At 39.0% G+C, this 25,182-nt stretch overlaps 1 protein-coding gene across 1 annotated transcript in view; it reads left to right on the top strand.

Moving 5' to 3' along the window:
• lrrtm4l1 (leucine rich repeat transmembrane neuronal 4 like 1) overlaps positions 1-25,182 on the top strand; it is a 111,859-nt gene that overhangs the window by 12,565 nt on the left and 74,112 nt on the right. The gene's annotated exons all lie outside the window — the stretch shown is intronic.

The following is a 25,182-nucleotide window of genomic DNA, read 5'->3' as shown; positions in this document are numbered from 1 at the left end:
TCTGACTTTGCTTGGAATGTTCCACAGGATGGTATAAAGTTATTTATCTTTCATTTATTCAATTTCATGTATTTGTCTCCAAGGAGATCGTAAAGTTTCATGACATTTTGTGGATTATTCCTGGCAAAAAACATCCACATTGAGAAAAGAAGGCCTCAGACCCTTCACCTTTAAACTTGGATAGTGGCCCTTTAATCTTCCTGGGCAATTCTGGTTGTGTATAATGCAGTGTCTGATGCTAATGCTATCATCCACTTAGCAGCTCCGCTAGTCTGTGAAGATATTGGAAGACTGGAGCCAGTCCCCTGTACTTTTCCCTTAAAAGTGAAACTGTGAATAAACAAGAGGGTGTCAGCTAGTACCAGGGTCCTAGGTTCAGTTCAGGGGCGGCACGAGGCCTTTCTATGAGTTGTTTGCATGTTCTCCCTTTGCCTCTGTGGTTTCCTCCGGGTAGGGATGCACCGATCCAGCTTTATCAGTTCCGATACGATTACAATACTATAGTTTTAAGTATCTGCCAATACCCAACGTCAACCAGTCTTTGTTACCAGTGCAAAGACCGAAAACAGCATTTCTTTTCCTTAAACAAAAATATAATCAGACAGAGCTGATTCAAATGTGTTAGTTATCTCTCAAGTGACTACAGAACAGCTTCTTGTGAGTAAAGTTCAAACATTCTGAGATTTTTTTTTATTACTTCAATTTATATCTCCAAAAAGGACATCAGTTGAACTGATATTTGGCCAATATCCAATCCAGCAAATGTTTCAGTATCTGATACCAGTAATGGATTGGTACATCCTTATCCCGGGCACAATCTCTGCGGGACTGTCCTGGTTAAATAAAGGTCTGAAAGACTTAACTGATCTAATTGCCGTGTATTGTTTATGGAGCTTTAACACTGCCATCTTTAACTGTAATCCTCTCAGCTGTCTGCTTACTTCTTCATCTTCACTCTCTGTTAATTTCTCAGTAAGAATATTGATGTCAGATATTTACACTTGGGTACTTTCCTTCTCCCGAGTGTATTTGATCATTCATTGGTTTCACAAAAAGACAGTTTTGAATGGTGGGTATGGTGCTGAAATTGCATTGTGAATGGAGATAGGAGACGAATGGCATTTGAATGTGAATAGGCCTACAAACCACTCCAGTGAAATATGTTGAATTGTTAAAAATTTGCTTGGACGTCTATAATTTGTTCACTGGTTTGAATAGTTTTCACACGTAGAAATGTGTCTTTATTTGGCTAATTTCCCATCTTTTTACATAAGAAAGAAATTCATCTTGAATGCTCATGTATGTTTGCAAAAACAGGTACCACTTTATAATAACTACACCTTACTTTGCCTTTGATTGATGTGTCGGTACTATGTTATTCTTAATAAACAATTTGCTCATTGTGGATTCAGTTTTTGTTCATGCGTTATTAAAGAGAAGGAGAACAGTTCTATGGGGTTTTAGGCCTACATATTTAGATTATAATGTTACCTTTTATTGGTTTGAAAATGCTATTCTTAATGAAAGCAACATATTAAAATGTTAAATTAGTTTCAGTTAAATTTTTGATGCTATGAGTCCCTGCTACTCCTTGCTCCCCACGCTAAGTGACTCCCCTTTTAGAGCGCTATCACAGTAAAATCAGCGTGCATCCTGCTAATGAAACTACTGCACATCATATCAAGTTTGTGAAGTCGTAGTGCATTTTTTCATAGACGGCTCTTAGGGTGACGTAGGCTTGTAGGTTTAGGATTACACAGGCTTTCTCTGCTAACGATAAGGCAAGTTTTTGATGAGCGAACAGTGTTATAATGTGGTAGAAAACTGCAAATAGTAAATTTTGCCTAACGCCCCCTTATTAAACTGTAGTTATTATAAAGTGTTATCAAAAATGATTCTAAATGTATTATGTATAGACTGTTGCTTGATATTTATTTAGCATTTTCATTAGCCGATGCCTAGATACAAGGTCAGGCCCTTTGAACCTAACAGCAAATTACAAAAATTGTGTTTGCAAGGTTAAATGAGCGGGGCTGTATTTACATAAAATACTGATTTAGTCTCATTATCTCTCCCACTTCTAAGTTGCCTTTTTAATCCGGCCCCCTCGTTCAGCTTTGATTCAATCCACTGTGAATAATTGGGAACATGTTTCTTTCAGACACTAAAATGTGCCTAGCATGACTCACACCTTTTGAAGTTATAAATAAGAGCGTATAGTGTGGTGTTAGGGTATACATGCACAGGATAGATAATGAGGATAAACAGTACGTAGCATACCATAAAGCCTCGGGCAGTACTTTCTTCATATCTTTTAATAGAGTATGTAGCATGTTTGTGACGCTAGGAGTGCAAACATTTGTTATGGAAAGACACCGTTGTTTTTATGAGAAAAGTTTGCGATCACTTCTTTTCATTGTCAAAAGATATAGAACTGGAGACCCTATGTACTAAAGTGAGCGTAAATGGTTTATTGTGAGTGTAGTGCCAGTTGTGTAACCTGGTTATTTAATAAAGCATTGAGTTAAAAGGCCCTGTACCAGATTTTTCCCATGCATCTGAGCAAAATGTGTCTTGCCAGTGACATACATTGTATAAGCAGCTCTTGAGGTCAAAATAAGTCCATTAAGTACTGTCTGCGTCTAATTGTAAAGCATTTTATTGTCCAGTACTTGTGAAGTGATCAGTTAACATGGTAGTTGTTGTTAGCATTACTGTGATGGCAAAACTCAGCACTGGTCTCTGGAGGTTGTGAAAAGTACTTGTAAACTCATCATGGTAAGTAAATAAGATGCTCAGAATGCTTAAGCTAAGTGAGGAATAACTTTGGACCACTCCAACTGTTTCAAATAAACAAATTCTGTTCTTTTTTGTTTTTAAGACAGTAAAAAATCTGATACAGAGTCTTTATGGCCAGGTGTAGGGCTCAGTTTGTTGAAAAGTAACTCTATGGCACCAAAAAGGTTACGATTCTACCAATGCCAACGTATACACATGTTGGGTTGGGCTTTTTGGAGATATTACATTGACTTACATTCATTTCATGGAGACTGATCCTAAGCTTAACCATAGTCGCTACTTGCCTAACCTAAACCCTACTCTAACCTTAACCTGTTTTAACCCATATCTGAATTTTAAATCATAGTTGATCTAATAAAGAAAGGATTTTTGCTGTGAGAACCTGCTTTTTGTCTCCATAAGGTAGGCAGGTCCCCATGGATTGAATGTGTATAGTCCCTACAGTGTTAGAGACGCCTGCCCACGAAAACTATAATTTATGTACTGGTAATGAAGCATTTAAAGTTCCCCAGTATTTCAGGAGTTACTTGGATAGAGGCGGAGAGATGCTGATTGCTCCCAAGATACAGATTAGAGACGACCGAGCTTTGGGCTTTGAGATGCCACGTCCTGATTTATTTTCAAGACTAGAAGGTGAAAAGGGATGGTTGGGGCAGTCCATATTAGTTGATATAGGTCAGTATGTCAGTTTTTCTTGATGCATTTTGAAGGTCAAATTCTCTATCCCAAAGCCATCAAAGCAACAAGGAGCTTAGCCAATCAGTCTAGTATTGGATTGGATTGGCATGAGGATATTAGTGTTATTCCCAATTGGGGTCAACTCTATGTATGTCACATTAATTGGGTTAAAGGTTATGGTTAAGTTTGTGGATTTACTTTAAAAAATATCAGTTTAATCCCTCAGTTATTCCAAGTAGGCTCCATAGCAAAAGAAAACTAAATTCTGATAACTGGACAAGAGTGTTTTGCCATGCAGTCCAAGTAGCTTTCTTTAAATGTGAAAAAATAGAGCCGAAGGAACCTAGAGTTGTGGGAACATAGGTACAGTCTCTTTCAATCAAAATGGAAATTTACTTACAGCAGTTTAAAGTTTTCTTTCGTTGCTGTGATTCTGGTCAGATTATTGGCTAACAACAAAGGAGAGATAAACCTCGGCCAACAACATCTAAATCTCAACAATGCACTGACCCAGAAACGCACAGCCCATATTATTGTTTATTGTTTTATTGTTTGTTTCAGTTTTATATTTAGACGTGAGCAGTCAATTAAATATTAAATTGATTTGTATTTGTTTCCATTTGTCAAATTGCTTCAGGTGTAAGTCCAAATTTTGTTACATCATGTGGATAAATTCTAGTTTTGCAGTGGTCCAAAGTTGTTCCTTATTCACCTTACGCATTCCGAGCATCCTGATTATTCACTGTTATAAGATTTTTTTAGCACTTTTCCCAACTTTTAAAGGCCAGAGCGGAGTTTGCTGTCATAGTGTAACACGCACGTCCTCATTATCGGGCAATAAAAAAACGTAATAGTCCGATTAAGTTCATTAGGTCTTCTATCATTACTATACATTGGTACAAGAAGCAATCAAAACATGCACCCGAGCACGAACGAACAACCCCACCAAGAACGACTTAAGTCCGCAGTATCGGCTCACTGCAAGAGGGAAAACCATCTCATGGATTGGGACAACGCTAAGGTCAAAGGCACAGAGAGCAACAAGTTCCATCACTGGATCAGGGGAGCCTATCAAGATCTGGAAACGCACCTATTAGACTATAAACTGTGATGAGGGGCTTACCAACTTTCTCACACCTGGAGTACAGATCTGAAGAAGTCAGACTGCAAATGGCACTGTTGTCCTACTGCTCCAAGTAAGACGTGACACTTCTGAGAAAGTTGAAGCCGAAACTGTCGAGGTGTGAAATAAACAGACAACTGTACGTCAGAATTTAAAGTATTAAAAAAGACAGTAAACAGTGGACTTACAGTATTTTGACCTCAAGAGGTACTTTTGCAATTTTGCTCAAATACATGCATGAAAATTCACATGCACAGAGACCTAAAATAGCTAGAAACTGCCCTAGTAGTGTCTTTTTTCAATATTTTGCCAAGTAAGTCAATTGAGAAGGCCTTTTGCAATGGGAACCTGGCCAAAAAGCAGGACAATACAGCACAGAATACACTCACACTTCAATCATAATGTGAGACTGTGAAACATTTGCAGATTAAAGATATAAAGCTATAAACATGTGCACTCTGTAAAATACTCTGGATTGAGTTTTTAGAAGTCGACAGAGGTAAAAATGAACTAAGTCTGCTGCTGTAGGTGGTTCCAGTCACTTGCTGCAGAGAACTGAAATGAGGGGCAGCCAAAAACTGTGTGGGCTTTAGGAATCACCAGGTTAATGCAGCTGTTGGAGCAGAGTTTGCAGGTAGAGCGGTGGATGTTTAGTAGTGAGCTGAGGTAGGATGGAGTTTTAATGATTAAAGACTTGTAAATGAACAATAACCTGTGTGTTTGTGTGCGGGTGTGCGGAGATGGCCACTTCACCAGGGAGTAAAGTGTGCAGTACCTGTAACAAAACGGATCGCTGCATGACAAATCGCATGGAGCTGGTGTAGCAGGGTCTTTAATGCTGATCTATAGACTGAATCTGCGTAATCGAGGATCGGGAGGACTCTAAAGCAGTTTTTGTAGTGGTTTAAAAAATAACTACTCTTGATTTTGCATTAGTAAGCAGACTATCTATGTGCATTTCGGAAAAAAAAAAAGAATCAAGCCATATCCCTAGGTACTTGTAGTGACTGACGATCTGATTTTTCGAACAATTTTCATGTCTTAATGCAGACATCTTCTCGAACAGTGACCCAAACATAAAAGACATATACCCGACCCAAATACCTACATGTTTTATTAAAGCATTAAAATCTTAACACGCAGTTCTGTGCCAGCATGGAGTTCTGGAGTGGAGCTGGAGGTGTAATAAGTGCAAACGCGTTATCAGATTTACACGCTGGTCAGTGGAAGAGAGACAGAGAGGAGAGACAGAGTTTGCGGTTTCAAAGTCCTCCGAGATGGTTTGCGATGGAAAGAGTACTGAGAATTTGTACTCAAGTAAAAATACATGGCTAATAATGTACTTGATTACAAGCACTGCTGCCAAAACTAGTATTAAGTAAAAGTAAAACATGAAAAAGATTACTCGCTTTTGACAGTTTTAGAAGAATTTTAGGTCAATCAAAAAGTGTAAAATTGAATATATAACAATCTGCATATTCTCTGAGCTGTGGCCAATCAGAGCAGGCGATGCAGTGCTGTGTTTGTAAGATTGAAAGTGGTAGAAAGGAGGAAAAATTGACATGTGTAGGATTATACTAGTGTTTTCATAATATTAAAGTTCCAAACTCGATTTCGATACTAAGGACTTGATGCTCAATACTGACTCCGATACAATGATCATAATAAAACAAATTATGTGTCTTATATTTGTTCTGATACAGCAGAGGTGTCAAACTCATATTCACACTGGGCCAAAATTAAAAACTAAGACAAATTCATGGGCCAAACTCAGTGTTTATTGAAAAATTTACTACACCGGACAAGTAATGTTTAACCTTTTCAAATGGAAACAAACTTTTGTTTTGCTTGAAGACAAAATCTGGAACATCTCAAGTTTGATGAGAAATTAAATTTGAAATAAAAGACACATCAGTAGTGTTCATTTCTTATGTAAATAAATAAAATAAATTATGTCTGTCTTTGTAGCAATTAATTTGGCTGAGGTGACCAGTAGCTTGGTTGCTAATGAGTGTCAAGAGAAAAACAGGGACGCTCGCTGGTCTCGACTGTAGTGCACTAGTAAAGCATTTTGGTATTTGTAGTATTAGTGGTGCATTCACTGTATACCAGCGGACCAGATCTAATGCACATTTGATATAATTTCACGGGCCAAATATAATTACACCACGGGCCAGATTTGGCGGGGCTGAGTTTGAAATATGTGTAATACAGTTTAAGATCGTTCTAAAGGTATTCAGGAAAGGTTCATGTCTGTCCTGTGCATGTGACTTTTTTACTATTGATATCTGCTCAAACAAGTACAAATACAAATACAAATACCCCCAAAAATCTACTCAATTACTTTAATGTGAGTATTTCTAAATAGTTACTTTCCACCTTTGCACGGAGGATTATTCAGAGGAAAACATGTTTGCTTGTTTACCGCCAAAGTGCAAGGTCATGGCTCTGTTTAGACAAGTGTATAGTTTGTCAGGAAATTAACTACACATTTGAATGCGCCAGTGTCAACTAAGTGCTCGGCATGTGGTTGTATTCTGTCAGTGTTTCAATCAATAACATTTCAACCAGAGCTGTAAAAGGGGGACTAATGTTTGAGGTATAATTAGTGAGTGAATGCATTGACTGAAATGATAGACAGACTGTGGCCTTTAAAACTCTTGGAGGAAGAAGTGTCTGCAATGCAAACAGGAAAATACACCACCAGGCAGTTTTGAACAAACATCGAGTTGCAAATTTGAATTGTAGAAAACAGTGAAATATGAACTGCTGAACTAACACATGAATCTTATGCATTTCAGAATGTTGACGGGTTTAATTTAAAAAGGGGGTATTACATGTCTACGGGGTCCTAACTGCTAACACATAACTGTCGTAATGTCTGAAGATTCAGACGCGAGATTGAAAAAAAGTTTATTTACAAACACGGAAATTTAAATGTAGATTGGCGGAGGAGATAAGTGAGTCTTTGAGCAGGTCGTAGGTAGTGGGGTCAGAGGCTGGGGTGTTCCTACCAGTTGAGGTGAGCTGGGTCGGAGGCTGAGGTGTTCATAACGGTCGTGGAGAGCTGGGTCGGAGGCGGAGGTGCAGAGTAGTTCCAGGGAGCGGGATCTGTCGAAAAACAAAAAGAACCAGCTGAGCAGAGAGATCATAAGTACAAACCTAGACTGAGCCAAGCAGAACTGTATCATAAGGAGGGTTCAAATAGTGCCTGGGAGAGATCACTAGATTACTCAAACATGCATGGATGACATATTATTTAAAAAAAAACTCTTCAAGCAGGTTTTTGATGAGAGAACAATGTTATAACATGGTAGAAAGTTATTTCGGAACCTTAAAACTTGCAAGAATTGTTGTCTGCAATGCAACCTGTAGGTAAATACACCATGAGGCGATTTTGAACAAATGTCTTGCTGTGATTCGATTTGCAATTTGACTTAATTTTCAGACTCAATTCGCAGTGAACATTCTAAACTTGTCCAAGAGGATTTACATTTCAGAACAATTAAATATACTGTTGAACTAGTACAAGAATCTCATGCATTTCAGAACATCTTTGTTGAGATTTAAACTGTTCGCAGGTTTTAAGTGTAAGTCCCTAACACTGACCTGGCTCACCCCGGAATAAATATTTAAATATGCCGAATATTTGCATCTGATTGATCAAAGCCTCACAACAGCGAACAAGCTAATAAATCAAAATTGTGTTACATTCAGTTGAGACAAACACAGTCATTTCCTCCGTCCACAAACGCACCAGTCGTTTGCGCTTCGGCACATTTTCACGAACAAAATAGCCCATATTTTTGCTCAAATAGGTAGTACATCTGTCGTGATCACCATGTTTGTTTTGGTTCACTTTGGCATTTCACCTTTTGGCTTCGACACAAACATCAATGCCAAGATGGATTCCCGCAAGTCTGTGAACTCACAAATATCACGAGAATCCATTTTGCTGTGGACGGTTAGGATGTCGGAAGATGGGATGTTTTGAAGATATTGCATAACCTAGTGAGGGTTTGTAGAAGAGTTTGTACACAGGTGATGGTGAATATTGAGGAGGCTGATGGTTCGGTTGCTGCGATGGAAATTGGGTTGGGGAAGATGGTGCTCCAGTGGCAGGTGGTACTACTAAGACTAGGTATCTGAAGCTGGCAATACTTAGCTTTACTTCAGTACCTCTTGTATAAATATCTATGGTGGGATGCTGGTCTGGTGCATCGACAAAACAGACAAGTGACATTCATACAATCCTAAAGAGGTGACTGGTTACAGTTTTGAATGCTCTTAAAGTGCTTTTTTTTAGTTAAATCATAAAACTTTTCATTGTGACACATGACTTAACGGAGTCCGGCAGCATGTTCCACTGTGTACTGGCCTTCACTGAAAAATCCCATTGTCCAAAGGTGGATTGAGTTTTAGTATAAACATGCTAACAGTGTTTACTTCTGATGTAACGCTACTCAACACTCATAAGAACTAAACTTATTCTGTAACCATAGCAACTCATAAAGGGGCCTCTTGTCACAGATTGCCTTTTATTCATATGCGTGTTGTAAAAGAGGTTTATGCATTGTATGTTTACTGTGTAGGCCTATAAAGGTACTGTATTACACGAAATGGACTCTCATGAGCTTTAAACCATGTGTAATGTTGTTACCTCATCAAAAACATACCCGGAGTTGTGTTTTGTTTCATTCGCACATGTTTGAGTAATCGGGCATTATTAGTCCAAGTTCAAAATACTCTGTTCCACCTTGTGATGTCATGTAGTAGTACTTTTCAGGTTAACAGCTACGTTTTACCTTTCTGTTCAGTAGAGGTAGGCAATTCCAGGGCTCAAATCATCTAAATGATTCTAGTGAAGGTGTTTGGAGTTTAAAAACAAAGTTTCTGTAAAAACAACAACATAGCTTCAGACAAAGGAGTGCCTTTAGTTAAAATGTTGAGGACATCACTTAAAAGGTATGAATATGCACAGCAAGAAGGTTTCTAATATGTGTGGCTTAGATTTTGTGCATTATTTCATGTTTTGCTCTTTAAATTCATGCCAAAAGAGTTAGTCTTTACAACCACTTTTACTTAAGTACTATTTTAACCTACAATAAAATTCATTTTTACTTGAGGAATCATATTTTTACAGTGGGCCTATTATGCAAAATCAACTTTTCAGAGTTTAAATCATGTTATAGTTGTTACCCCTCACCATCTACTCACCCGAAGTTGTATTTGGAGTGATTCGTGCATATTTGAGTAATTGCTTATTTTCAAGACGCTATTTTGCCGTTTTCACCGCCACCAGCATATGCCCAATTTTATTTTATTTTTTATCTGTGATACGCGTATGATTCAGCAGCGTGCCATAGTCATTTTGGTACAAATTGAAAAAAAAAAATCTGCCGCCCCCTAGTGTGATCTGCAGTTATCCATAGGACGAGCCGACAGCTGCGCGGCTCTATGTTGTGATGACATTTACAGCGACGCAGTTTTTTAATGAGGAAGTCAGCAGAGTTGTATCTTTTATTAAGGCGTTTCAGTTTAATATTGTGATTTTAAATGTCCACATTATGACTTTATGATCCACAGGTGTCAGAGAATATATCTACCGTAAATTTCGGACTACAGAGCGCACCTGATTAAAAGCCGCACCAGCTAAATTTGAAGAGAAAATCAATTTTGTACATATATAAGCCGCACCTGAATAAAAGCCGCAGGTTTTCATATTGTAACATGAGATATTTACACAGAAAGACGGTGCACTGACACGCTTTTTTTTAAAACTGTGCCTGAAAATTGGAACCAACACGACAACAACACGGGATGAACACATCTGCAGGTTTAGAAAATAAAACTGCACCAAAACGGAAAATCTGCTTTTATTTCCTCTGAAAACTTTTGTCGTCTTTTACATTGACCAAGTTGGATTCATTGATGTCGAGCTTACGTGCAGTGGCTCTATTTCAGGAGTCAGCAACCCGCGGCTCCGGAGCCGTATGCGCCTCTTTCAGCCTTATACTGCGGCTCTGCGTGGCTGAAGTGTATTTTATTTGTGTTAGCTCTTTTTTGTTGTAGTTTAAATTGGAAGATTATTATGATCTTAAAATAAAATTATATTTTCTTATTTTTCGTTGCTCAAAATAAGCGTCACACTCGCGGAACAATGTTCAAAACAAACACGTCTCACGTCTCACGTCTCACAGACACAGACACAGCTCACAGTCCTGCGTAAAGAGCCCTGATTTTCAGACGCTGTGCACACATGGGTCAGGAGCAACTTTCGCCCCTCCCTAATGACACACTAATAAGCTCGTCCGTAGATGTATCATGAAAATCCTGCTGGAAATCGCCACAGAAATCTATTTGATGTTGTAGCAAGTTTATTATCTGCTCTTGTCTCCGCGGTGACGTATCACATATAACACATCAGACACGTCGCCCAAAAGTAGAGCCACAAGCGAGTGAAAATGAGCCAAAACAAAAGTCTTTGGAGAGCTTTTAACAAAGGGGAAAAGGACAACTGAGGAGCCAGAAGAGGAGACTACACCTCCAAGAAAAAGAAAGATAAATTTAACAGACAATGCCTACTTAAAATCTGGGTTTGTCGCTGCAGGTGACTCACGCACAGAGTCCGCTCTACGTAACATACGGGAAAAGCAAATAAGGCAATGAAACCTTCAAAACTGCTTTGGCACATGGAGAATAAGCACCTGGGATTAAACGATACGCCTTTAGAGTTTTTGAAAGAAACTGCGGAGCAGAGTAGACATAATCACATAATCAGCGCAGGGCTCCCTCTGATGCAGCGGTTTGGTGAGTTGTATTTTTTTAATGCACTTAAGTTGTTTTTGCCATATTTATCTGCCACGTGTAGAAGGCTTGTCCGTGAAAATAAAACCCAGGGGCCGTTATCCAGTAAAAAATCCATAAATAAGCCGCACTGCTGTACAAGCCGCAGGGTTCAAAGCGTGGAAAAAAAGTAGCGGCTTATAATCCGAAATTTACGGTACATCTACAAGCACAATATGTGGTCTTTAAGTAACAGTACTATCATTGGAGTACAATTTTATGTACCCACTTCTTTGTACAACATTTCTTACTGTCCAGAAGCATCAAATCCTAAGCTTTTTTCCTCTAAAAAGCTGACCTCAAAACACCTCTATGGTCTTAAATATCAAGCACTGCTTTGCTTACTGAATCCCATTATGAGGTTTTCAATCCCAGCTCTTTGGAGGCCAAATACAAACATATTCAAATGTGATATTTGATTAAATAGCAGCCAGGAGCTGACAGCGCTGCAAGTCAAATAAATATTAAGTAATTTACCAAAGTTGGGCATTGGTTGCTTTAATAAATCTCACAGTCCTGATGATTAAGCAGTTTTAAGCTTTTACCTTTTTTTACTTTTCAAGCCAAAGTGTTGTCGTATTCAACTGAGTTCAAATGGCTGTAGAAAGAAAGAGGGAAGAAACATATGACCAATGACTAAGCCAACTCGAAAGGAGCTGTATATGATTTTTACTCGCTTAAAAACATAAATTTTTAACAGTTTGCAGTGATCCAACATTATTCCTCACTAACCTTATTCATTCCGAGCATCCGAGTTATTCACCTTGATGAGTTTATAAGCTCTTTTCACAATTTTCAGAGATCAGAGCGGGTTTTGTTGTGACATAAAGCTAACAACGCAAAGTGCAATTCCTGCTAGTGTTGTCAAGATACTTAATTCTCAAACCCAATTTTGATACTGAGGAATAGACTCGATACTCAATACCAATATATTTCTAGACAATAGAATGTGATTTCAGTTGTAGCACTTTCTTCTTATATTACCATGTGACCTTATATCTGTGTAGTCCTTCAATCATCCTGGTAATTGCATGGTCCATGGTCGTACACTACTCTATACTTTTAAGTGTCTTGCTAAAATGCGTATCTAGTTTTTTGACACTTTTAACAACCTTCCTTCCTAATTATCGGACAATAAAACATTTTATTAGATTCAGACAGCACACAACTGACTTATTTTAACCTCAAGAGCTGCTGATACAAATATATGTAGACAGTCTCAGTTTATGATGAACTTCTGAGAGCTTTTTTATTCCAAAAAGTGCAATTTAAAAAGGGGGTATTTCATTTCTACGGGGTATTACCTGCTAACATATAACATGTTTAGATCACCATGTTACTTTTTAATTGTTTTTGAAAATGCTATATTCGCTGAAAACAATGTATTCAAATTTTTATTACGTTTCAGTTTTGTTTTTGCTCTCCATGCTAAATTACTACCCATTCAGAGCGCTATCACAACACAATCAGCGCACATCTTGCTAATCACGTCACATTTGTCATGTTGTTCTTTACAGTTTTGTATCATGCTTTTGTATATTTATGGAGAATTGTTGTGTTGTGTTGTCTTGCACAGAATCCTACTGCTAACGGAAAGTTCAAATATTCTCCGGAGAGATCACGGAATTACTCAAACATGCATGGATGAGATCTAAAACCTCTTCAGACATTTTTTTGATGAGGGAACAACATTATAACATGGTAGGAAGCTAAAAAAAAAACAGCGATTTTGCGTAATACTCCCTCTTTAAGTTTAAAATTCCCTCCGATGACTGTGATTTCAAAGGTAGCAGCTAATCAAGCAATCACCGACCAAGTGCTCCATTTTCCAAGTGAAGGAGCTCTCCAGTTGGCAGCCCCGTCTGGCCTTGACTACGTGGTAACCTCCAGCCAATTAGAGGCCTATTCAAGACTAAAGTTTTAGCTACGTTCGCTCTTGATTTAATGACTCAGATTAAATTAGAACACTGGGGACAGAACAGTTTTGGGAGCTCAAGTAAATGATGGCCTGATTTTAACCCTTGGCAGAGACAATTTGGGAAGTTTGAGGGGGATATTATTGCTAAAAGATACAAAACAGAACCATTAGGGTAATCTTCGAGTTAGGTAGTCCTGGAAATGGGTCCCCAGGTGCCGTGAACTGGTTGTCCGCTTAGCAGCATGGAGGGATGGGTCAAATGCAAAAGACTGATCTTCCTACAGGGATAATAAAGTATATTAAAGATGACATAGTGAGCAGCAGATTTTTTGATTTTTTTTCATTTGTACCAAAATGACTACACAACATGCCAAATCCTAGTATGTTTGGCATGTTTTTTCTAGGTATTTTGAGCGATTTAAACACTACTAATTGAATATGCTCAAGGCAGATGAGTTTAAAGACACTGTACCTGATGTTTACTGTTCTAACATTTGAAACACTGTACTAGTTCATTTTAAACGATTTGCAGTGTTCCAAACATATTCCTCACTTTCCAAATGTAAGAGTTTACTTTTCACAACTTCCAGACACCAGAGCAGAGTTTTGGTGTCATGGTAATGCTAGTATGATAAATGATGATTTATAATTTTTATTTATCTTTATGAGAGATGAGACCACTTAGACTCTCTTTTTTATAGGCTGAAAATACAGAAAAAAAAACCCAAAAAAGAAAAACTACATAAATCTATAAAAAAAAATAATAATAATAATAATAATTAATAATAATAAATTACATTTAAAAATATAATAAAAAAAGAATAAATCAATTAAAAAATAAAAATATAAAATAAATAAATAGCAATTGTGGCGCCAACATATTTTAGATGTTCTTGAAATATATTCCATTTTTTGTGAACCAGAACAGCCAAAAGTCCTTTTTCCCCATCTCAGTTCTGGCGTGGTCAGTCCTTACTCTCATATTAAATGTTCCCATATCAGTGATTAACAAGCAAGTGATATATTCAGGCAGTTTATGAAGTAGTCCCTTATAAATAGATGGAGACAGTATGTACAATAAACCAACAAAGTTACACAAAGTTAAACTTATGCTACACATTATCTTAAACAGCAGGCAATCAGAACACAGCATGTATTATCTCCCTGTCTCTGGAATAGCAGCTCTGAAATGACCTGGTGTCAAATGTGATGAAGAGGCGATGTTTGATTTTGGTGATGTGCGGAACATTGACTATAATTATTACAGCAGCAGAGACCCCAGTGTGCGGACAGGAATGGACCGAGTGAACCCGCTTAAATGAACTCGTGCAGATGAGAGTGCATGTGTAGCTGAGTGTGCATGTGGACGAGATGACTGCCCTGCAAAAGAAAATGAATTGCAATGGGTTGAATTCAGAATACTTATCCTAATTTTTATCTGAGAAAACTTAAAATTTGCTCAATTTGCTATTCTGCATCCTCTGTACACAAACTCGATGGTAATTTTTCGACGCGATGTGGCAGTTTATATTGGGACCAGAAAGCGTCATTGTATCCACGCTTGCTGATAGTCGTTCTCCCGGCAACACGATTCAAGGACGACAATAGCAGTGCTGATCTGATTCTGTCTCCTCACAATAGGTACCGTTGTTAACTCCAGGTTCAGAATAGCCCTAGCACACACGCTAATTGGAATGTTTCTGCCAATACATTCGTACCTTGTTTCTTCTCAAATGAAATCCTGACTTCTCTGGTGGGCATGCCAACAACAAGGTGCCATGTTTGATTTCCACACTGTGAGACCTGAGTTTCGATGTTTCTGACCAATTAAAAACATCTCTAGAATGGTCTTCCAGCAAGCAGTGGTGAACATAACGAAGTAAAAGTAGTTAAGTATACATTTTAGGTATCTGTACTTTATTTAAGTGCATTTTAAACTGGATACTTCTTACTACTGATGTGACTTTCGACTCTTTTGGGGGATTCAAATCTTTTGGATCTGTTCCTTTCAAAGAGCCGTTCAAACGACTGGGTCTTTTACTGTGTTTTTATGCGACACAAACCAATGTGAGAACTCATTTTAACAATAAACTAATAAAACGTTTCACTACAATAATAGTAGGATATAATAAATAATACTTGTGTTTTTTTCTATAAAAATGCATACAAATTTGAAAAAGATTTGGTTCTTTTAAAAAACTAGATCCGGTTCTAAACATCCATGTTAACCTTTTAGTTAGTCAGTCCTTAAACGGTTCAAATTGGTCTAGTTTAACCAACAAAGACAAAAGAGCCAGTTTGTTCTGTAAAGGAGCCAGTGCACACCAGAGCTGGCTGCTGTTCTGACTGAAAGTTTCCCAAACATGTTTCAGAAAAGCATTAGAGCCTTGGTTGATTAGAAAACACAAAATTGCTTCTATACCTCGAGCTCTTTGATTTTGTTGCTCTTAAACAGGGAGCATTATGCAAAATTGATTTGATTTATTTTTTTGCCCTCTACTACCCTTTTAATGTTGACCCCATGTGAAATTATCTAATAAAATATATACGCTCATTTAACACAAATTAGTTAAATGGAAAAGGGTGACTATTTAAATAGATTGTGTGTGTGTGTGTGTGTGTGTGTGGGTGTGTGGGGGTGTGTGTGTGTGTGTGTGTGTGTAGATTTGAAGGTAGACTTTAATGAACATGATCTTTATATCTTGTTGGCAGTGGTGGAAGAAGTACAATACTCAATTTTGTTATTTGAGTAAAAGTACAGATACATGAGCAAGACTAATACATTTACTTAAGTAGAGTTTTTCATATGATACTTTTACTCGAGTATTTAAGTACCCATTTAAAAATGTACATAAGGAGTAAAAAGTAACAGCGTGTTGTGCATATTTTAAGATGTAATAAAGCTTCAAATGTTGTAATTTTGATAAAGATTTTTGCACAATTTTGTTCAACAGATCACTTGTATATATCTTTTTTTGTATATACTACGTTTTTTTTAAAGTAGTGATGCGACATTCGCGAACGGGTCGGCTCTTTTGAACAGTTCCTTAACCTTAACGGTTCCTTGAACGGACTGAGCACATTATACACCATTATAGATCGCTTATACTTTTCGTTTTTTTCCATAAAAGTCATGTTAAACTCATTTCCAGAGCTGTTGTGGTACTGTGAAACAAGCAATGGGTCGATAAAGTACGCAGTACTTTTGTTACTCAAGTAAAAGTGCAGATACAGAAGCAAAAAGTTACTCAAGTAATAAATCTACTTAAGTAAAAGTATTAAGTAGTAAGTACCCATTAAAAAAATGTACTTTTAGAATAAAACGTAAAAGTATTTCACTTAGTGTTTATAGTGTAGATGCAGAGATATTAATAAAAAAAATTATACATATTATGGTCAACAGTAACTATGCAAATCAGTTTCTTAATTTTTCTTTTGAATTTTGTGTATTTACTTTTGTTTGCTCAAAGTCGACGCTTGAACGCAAAAATTAAGCAGGAACATGATAAAAATAAGCACTCAAATCATATGAAACTTACTTTTTACTTTCAGTCCAGTTCGAAAATGTAGTGGAGTAGAAAGTAAAAAGTATCCACTGTAAAATGTACAGAAGTAAAGTAAAGATAGCTAAAAATTCTTCTTAAGCGCATTACTTTACTACTTCTACTTCATTACCTTCCACCACTGGTAACACGTGTGCAGCTTTACGATGTGTTCATGCCTCCGACTTGTCTGGTTTGTATTATCCCTGAACTACACCTTAGACGGTCTGCTTCTTATCTCCAGACACTCTGCCTCCTGCTGGGGCCCCAATTGCCCGGATCCTCGGTTCCTGAACCACTTTAGAGGGATCCACGTCATTCACCCAAAGCCCTCACGTCCTCCTCGCATCGACTCCTCCGTTTGGCTCATTTACCGAGAATCCACCTGTGAATCCTTCGCCGCCTTGGAGCGCTGCAAATTACCCACAATGCACTGCAGCTTTTCGTTTTTTTTCTAACGTTATTTAAGCAGTAAAGTACATTTTAATAAATTACACAAAGGTCACTACCCTACAGAATATGTACATTTAAATATTTGACAATTTTAGCTGATGCAGATAAGGTAAGACAAGTTTATTTGTATAGCACTGTTCGACGCAAAGTAATTCAAAGTGCGTTACGGAATAAGAAAGACAATACAAAACATAAATAATCATCATAAAGAGTGCAGAATAAACCCCTTTCAGTCATCTGCACAGCTCAACAGAACCGTTTTGAGCCTGAATTTAAACATGGTCAAAGTCTTCAGGTTTTAGCTGCATAAAACTGAAACGCTGATGGGTTGGGTTATGTTTAGTCCTGACTCTGGGCCCCAGCAGGAGGCCGGTCCCTTAAATCCTCAGATAGGACTAACTCAATAGTCTAGACATCATAATCGAATTAATTTGAATCAGGGCACATCAAAGCTTTTATTTTATGATGTTTTAGTTGAAACTTTTTGATGTTACAGCAAGTCTAGTTCGTCTAATAAGCCTGGTTTTATGATTGTGTGTGTGTGTATGTGAATGCCAGTGTTGTTCTTGGTGATGATATGACCAGCCATTTATGTTATGTGCTCTATAATTTATTTATTTCTTAGCCTAAATAACTTAATGAGCAATAATAATTCACTGAGCCTTTATTTGGCTACTTTTCCATTTCCATATAAGCATCGTTTTTATTATAGCAAAGAGTTGTATACATTGACTTTATAAGTGTTGTATGAGTGTCACGTTTAATTTGGTCATGTGTCATTATCTACAAACTGTCTACTTTAGGGGCCTGTACTTAATTTCGAACCATGAGTAAAGAACAAGGTTGTCCAATAAGTGGTCCTCATCCAACAAAACGCCTTTCAGAATGTACAAAACAGCTTTAAAACATGGAATAAAGATATTTTCCAACACATAAAGACAAATCAAAGTGGGACATAGAGACTTTAAATGGGAGACCATGGCTGTTAGTGATTCTAGCAACGAAGTCCTTTCAGTTCAAAAGCAGGAGCGCCTGGAACTACACCGTACAACGCATCAGACAACAATCCAATTTCGGGATGATCCAATAACAAACACTCGCGGCACAGGACATGTTTAGTATCCTGTATTGTTCAGATGGGGCTTGGCCTGAAGCAGGAGCACGAAAAGGAGGAAATGATGGGTGTTCTGAGGTGATGCGGTGAGTGGTTGGGACGAGGTACAGTCTTTCCGGTTGACTTGATGCTTAAATAGTCCTTGTTCGCTTGAGCCCGCTACGTGATAATGGTGCTGTCCCTGCTCCAAGTGCTTATTCTTGTTGCGTGCCCGGGTAAGACACTTAAAAACACCCACAATGCTCACTCCAGTCATAGTAATGTGTCTGGTTGGGATAGGAAGGACATCTGGCGTAATGAACTCCCAAAACAGAATGGAACCTAAGTGCTTTGAGTGCCCGTTTACCTCATTTAGCACTAGAACTGGTGACCCTTGAAAAGTAGCTCAGGTTAGTGGAAGGCGATATGCCAAAAAATGATCCCACAATAGATTTTTTGATTCACCTTATTCCAGAAGTTGCCGTAAGCGCTGCCATCGTCATTCTGGTTGTATTATTGTGCACGGAGCAGTCGATCTTGGCAGCGAATAAGTTCTATAGGGACTACAGGGCCGTTTTGAAGCTTCCCAGAGAATCGGGGCAGTGTTGATTTGTTGTTGTACGTGAACATTGAACATTTGACACAAATCAACCTATTTTATGTAATATTTTAACACTGAAACTTTTCCTAAAAATACGGAAAACGTGGGCAGAATAAGCTCAATAGACTTAAGGGGAGTTAAAGAAGATATTTTTGTTAGGAAAGACAATCCTTCTTTAAACAGGAATGGGGGCCTGAGACATAATTTCTCACAGCTCTATGACTCCATCTTCAGACCCAAAGCAAACAGAAATAAAAGAGAACAATAGGAGGGCCATTAAAGGTTGAATAGGTTCGTTAAGGCTGAAACTGGAGGCAATAGCTGTTTACAGTTTCAGTGTCTACCAGAAATCTGACCAGAACTGAAGAACTTGGACGAGCAGCGAAACGTCTTCACTCCTACAACAATTTGACAGATTTAAATTTTGTCTTTTGCTATTGGTGGACTAGTTTTTTTAGGTTAAGAGGGGAAATTTTTGTTCTATGGGGCATTCCGCTAATGAAAGTACTGCGCATTACATCAGGTTTGTGAAGTTGTAGTGTGCTGTTTTGTGTCCTGCTTGTGTATATTGAAAAAATAAAAATGGCCGTGCAGGAGGATGGGTGACAGAGGCTTGTGGGCTGAGTCTTGTAACTCACTAACTGTAAGGAGGATTCAAATAGACATGCACGACAAACTCAAACATGCATGGATGACATTTTAAACCAGCTTCAGGGACGTGTTTAATGAAGAAACAAGATAGAATAGTTTTTGTAACAAGCTTCATTGTGATTGGATTATTCCACCTGCCACAGACTCAGATTATGAAAGAATCTGACCAATAACAAGAGTGAGAAAAAGTGTGCGTATGAGCATAGAGCAGTTTTAAACAGACACTGAATCATCATTTGCCAGGCCAATATCACCAAAATAACCTAAGTATTGCTGGATGCATTAGATTCCAATTCTAAATTCAAATCTGCAGTTGGACAAACTCAAGATGAATCAGTTTAATGCCATACTGTGGAATATTCCTGGCAAAGGAAAAACATGTCGCTGCATACCTTCCACCACAAAAGTTACTAAGCGCACGTTTAAATGGTTCGTATTATTAGTAAAACAATAAAGTCAGAGAGATAAGGTATACTTTAGCTGTAGCTGCTTTAACTTAAACTTTAACTGACTTACTTAAAAATGTGAAAAACAGAAGTACTTCATTTAAACGGTTTGCAGTGGTCCAAAGTTATTCCTCTTACTTTATGCAATATCATAATTATTCACAGCCCTGAGTTTATAAGAGTTTCAGAGACTAGAGCATAGTTTTGTCATGACGGTAAAGCTAATACAGTGATCAGCTTTATTTTTTATGATTATTATATGTTTAAAGGCTGTAAAACCCCTCACCACACACGTTGCATCGACATTGTGGGTTTTGTCGGGGAGAAAACTTGCAAACGTACAGCACTTCAGAGTCACACTGCGATCCAACATTTATGTAACTTTTGCTGTACGCATTTGGACTGTACGGGAGACACGGGACAGAGGAGACTGATGGACAATGGTCTACAGTCCCTTAGCCAATCAGGACACAGAACACAATCCGCGAAAAACAGCGAGGCCGTGATATAGTGAGGACAACTGTAACAACTACCATGCTAACACACACTTCCTCATTATCAAACAATAAAACACCTCAAAATTAGTCGCAGACAGCCCGCAGCAGCCTTATTTTGAACTCAAAAAGCTGCTTATACAATATATCTGTGCAGGGCAAAAAAAAAAAATCTGCTAAAGGCACTTTAATTTTGACCACATGAACGCAGAATGAGCCTGTTTTGACATTCATCTGACAACCTTATTTTGCCTCTCTCCCATTCCAATTCTAGCTCTCCGAATGGTGCAACTATTTCTGTCACAATCACTGCCGGATATCGCTGCTATTTCATAACTATAATCCAAATCTCATCACCACCAAAACAATGCATTTCCAGTTTTTCTCCACAGCAGCTAAAGAGACCCGGACGGAAGCTAATTTGAGGCGTTTAATAATGGAAGAACCTACATGGCAGCCCGCATTGGTTTGATGAAAAGTCCCCTCTCGCTGCACCCGGCTATGTCTTTCATTATGTCCAGCAGTCCCCAGGGAAGTGGTGGAACAAAAGGCCAGGGCAGGAAAGTCCAAATACTCACGTTACTGTAACTGAGTACATTTTTAAACCAGTACTTCTAATTGAGTGTAATTGTAGGGCGGGGATAGGGGGTAGGTGAACACAGAAACTTTCAAAGCACTCAATACAAGAAGAAGAAACTAGATACCGATTTGAGAAGGTATCGATACAAAAAGTCACATTCACGGGACAGAAATGAATCTTTCCTAAATAGATGGAGAATGATTTTGAGCTATATCAGAACATGGTCCTATAATGGTCTTAAAAGTAAACTGGAAACTTGTACACTGAGTAGCATTTTTCATGTGTACTTTTTACTTTTGCTACGCCGATGTCAACCATGTTGCTTCTCCTCCCTCATCAGCCCTCAACAAGTACAGAGGGGTTTTTCCTCTTCTCCTCCCTTTGTCTCTCCTTCTCCTCCTCCCTTTGTCTCTCCTTCTCCTCCTCCCTGTGTCTCTCCTCCTCCCTTTGTCTCTCCTTCTTCTCCTCCTCCCTTTGTCTCTCCTTCTCCTCCTCCCTGTGTCTCTCCTCCTCCTCCTCCCTGTGTCCCTCCTCCTCCTCCTCCTCCTCCCTGTGTCTCTTCTCCTCCTCCTCCTCCCTGTGTCTCTTCTCCTCCTCCTCCTCCCTGTGTCTCTCCTCCTCCTCCCTGTGTTTCTCCTTCTCCTCCTCCTCCCTTTGTTTCTCCTTCTCCTCCTCCTCCCTTTGTCTCTCCTTCTCCTCCTCCTCCTCCCTGTGTCTCTCCTTCTTCTCCTCCTCCTCCTCCTCCTCCCTGTGTCTCTCCTCCTCCTCCTCCTCCCTGTGTCTCTCCTCCTCCCTGTGTCTCTCCTCCTCCTCCCTGTGTCTCTTCTCCTCCTCCTCCTCCCTGTGTCTCTCCTCCTCCTCCCTGTGTTTCTCCTTCTCCTCCTCCTCCCTTTGTCTCTCCTTCTCCTCCTCCTCCTCCTCCTCCCTTCGTCTCTCCTCCTCCTCCTCCTCCCTGTGTCTCTCCTCCTCCTCCCTGTGTTTCTACTTCTCCTCCTCCTCCCGCAATGTACAGTAGTTTTATTAGCGGAATACACTTTGATTGTGTTGTGATTGCACTCTGAAGGGGGAGTGACTTAGCACGGAGGGCAAATATGAATAAAGTGTCTTCAAAATTACAGAAGAGTAACATGGTGATCTAAATATGTTATGCGTTAAAAAAAAAAAAAAGTGCAATTCCCCCATTTTAAGTACACATTTGGCATCGATGCTTTTACTTAATTCATTGAGAACATTATTAGCCAAGTAACTCCTTTTACTTACGTACAGATTTCCAACACACTTTCCATCACTGACATCAAACACTGGCGGAAACATATTCCCCATTGCAACAAGGGTATGGTGAGGTATGTGGAGCCCAGAAAAAGGAGCAGGGAAGTGGGGATGTGCAGTCAACTGTCTCGGCCTCTAATGGGTCTGGGGAGGTGGACTTCAGAGCACTGCCAAATGGAGTTATCATTTATTCCAGCTGATTAGCTCCGTGCTCAGGTCCAGGTTGGGGCTGAACTGGATCACACAAGAGTTGGAATGAATGGGTGGCAACAATACAAACCAGGGCAGCTTCGGTTTTGGATGCGTTTTGTCAACAAAGCTTTAACTAGCATTGAGGATTGGGATTTTTGGGATCAATTTTTAAACTGGAATGTCATAAAAAGAATCATATACAAGATTTTGATTTTCAATTTTACAAGCATTACCATTAACGCCATTAACACCCATGGAAAGGAGTCCTGGGCATTTTTTTTTTTTTTTTTTTTCTGTGGTAGGGGAAACTGGCAATTCTCCGTAAGACCCTGTGCCGTCCCAAATCATTTTTTATTGTATTTGGCAGGTTTTTTCCATGGTTATTTGTGATACAGACTTTTTGGAATCCATGTCCAATAGAGCCAACAGCTGAGAGGTCAGTGGTGATGGTGGGAAAATAACAATAATTGGCCCACTGTGTCACCGTTTTTTGTTGTTTTTTTCTGAAGTGATTTCAGAAAAAAAAACAACAAAAAACTGTGACAAATAAAACATACAAACCCAATGCTGAATGACTTAATAACAACAAGAGCGTTGACTTCCTGCTCAAAAGCGCAGAACTGAGAAGCCCCGCCTTGTCATAGTGGCAGTTCATCAGTGCGCATAACCTGGATTCAAAATTGTGTGAATACTCATAAATAAGTGTAGAGCAGTGGGCGGGGACAGGGGGTAGGTGAACACAGACATTCTCAAACCAGTCAGTAATTCAAAGCATCCATCCAGGGCCAGGTCGCGGGGGCAGCAGTCCCCAGACACGTCCTCCAGCTCCTCTAGTGGGACCCCAAGGCGTTTCCAGGCCAGCCGAGAGACATACTCAAACACGAAAACATGAAGAGGAAATTTTATACTCATTTGAGCAGGTATCAATACTTAAAAGTCACATTCACGGGACAGAAATGAATCTTTCTCAAATCGCTTTAGAAAGATCTTGAGCTGTATCCGAACAAGCATAAAACCACGTAGACCAGTATACGCCCATGGACCACGATGGAACCTACTGTGTACTGTTGATTGTACATAATATGTCCCCTTTATGAATAATGAACGAAATTGTAAAGCAACTTGACGTCTGGAAAAGAGCTATATAACACTAAGGCAATGTTCTTGTAATATGCAGTTGGTATGAATGGTGCTGCGTAAAGCCATTGATTCAGTTAGGACTTGTTCAACGTTTCCATGTCAAGCTGTGACTTCCAGCAGTGACGTCTACCGTGGCAATTCTAATGTGTGATTGAAACCTGTCTGTCAGTAGAGAGGAAATTGATTGTAAGTGCTGCTATGGCATTAAGAAATAAAATCTCTGTAAGGGGGCGCAACGTTAGAACATTATAGAAGGGAAAAAAAAATGTAGACTGAGGGAGTGTGATGTCACCCATAGCGTTCAGCTTCAGCCAAATCGAGCTCGTCGAGGCTAGCAGTTATCAGGCGAATTTGGAGCCAGGTTCCATATTCGCGAGTATCATAGCAACCAAAGAGCCAATCCGGAGCGAGGCTGCACCGCTAGTTTAGCAGGGAGTTTAGCGACGCTGTCAGTCAAACCAAGCTAGCGGGTGCAATGTCAGAGAAAGAACGCGCCTGATTTGTCTGTTATTCATGTTCATATCTTGAATTACGGGCACATAGCGTAAATCTAAGTTAGCTGACTGATAAACCAATGGAGATTTAAATATGGCACATTTGCGTTATTGTTAATCCAAAACAAAACAGCTATTCTGACCCAGCAACACAGCTTGTTTGAATAGTGTGATGATGTGATATTTTGTGTTTCGCTCAGAGTTGACACCTTTTGTTGTTTTTGTAGCTGTTAATGTGTTGTTGTAAATGTAACTCCTTTTGTATGTGACACTTAGTTGCTATGCCAACAAGCTGATGTGAAGGTTTTATTCGTCAGTTGCTGGTCTGTTTTTGGACTGGCTCTCGTGAGTGAAGACTGCTGTTGTTTTCCTCTTGTTTTGGCGTGGTTTACGGTCTACAGAATCTCTTGTGTTCAGAAAATAAACAACCAGAAGAAATTTGGTGTGTTTCCTTACACCAGAACGCTACAGTAGTTTTTGCTATTGCATATTCATGGATCATTTTAAAAAGAGATGGTCAATTTTGCCAATGTATTTCAATTAAATTCATTATATGACATTCAATCCATTGTAAAAAGAAGTGGACTAAGGGAGTGTGACGTCACCCATAGTGTTCGGCTCCACTCAAATGAAGCTTTACATTTTGTTCAGTAGAGATTGACAATTCTAGGGCTGAAATGATCTAAATGATTATAGTGAAAGTTGTTACGGTCCTAGGCTTCTGTAATTGTTTGTGTTTGTAGACTATATTTCATGTGGGTGTCCCTGAATTTGTCTACCTTTCCTATATCCCTGGCTGTGTGAGCCCTTGGCCGTGATTGGAGGACGGTTTTCCAGCCTGGCCAATCCTGGGGCCCACCTTC

The sequence above is a fragment of the Periophthalmus magnuspinnatus genome, chromosome 12 (assembly GCF_009829125.3).
Source record: "Periophthalmus magnuspinnatus isolate fPerMag1 chromosome 12, fPerMag1.2.pri, whole genome shotgun sequence".
NCBI classification, from domain to species: Eukaryota; Metazoa; Chordata; class Actinopteri; order Gobiiformes; family Gobiidae; genus Periophthalmus; species Periophthalmus magnuspinnatus.
The sequence above is the reverse complement of the archived record's forward strand: the minus strand, read 5'-3'. Positions and strand labels throughout refer to the sequence as shown.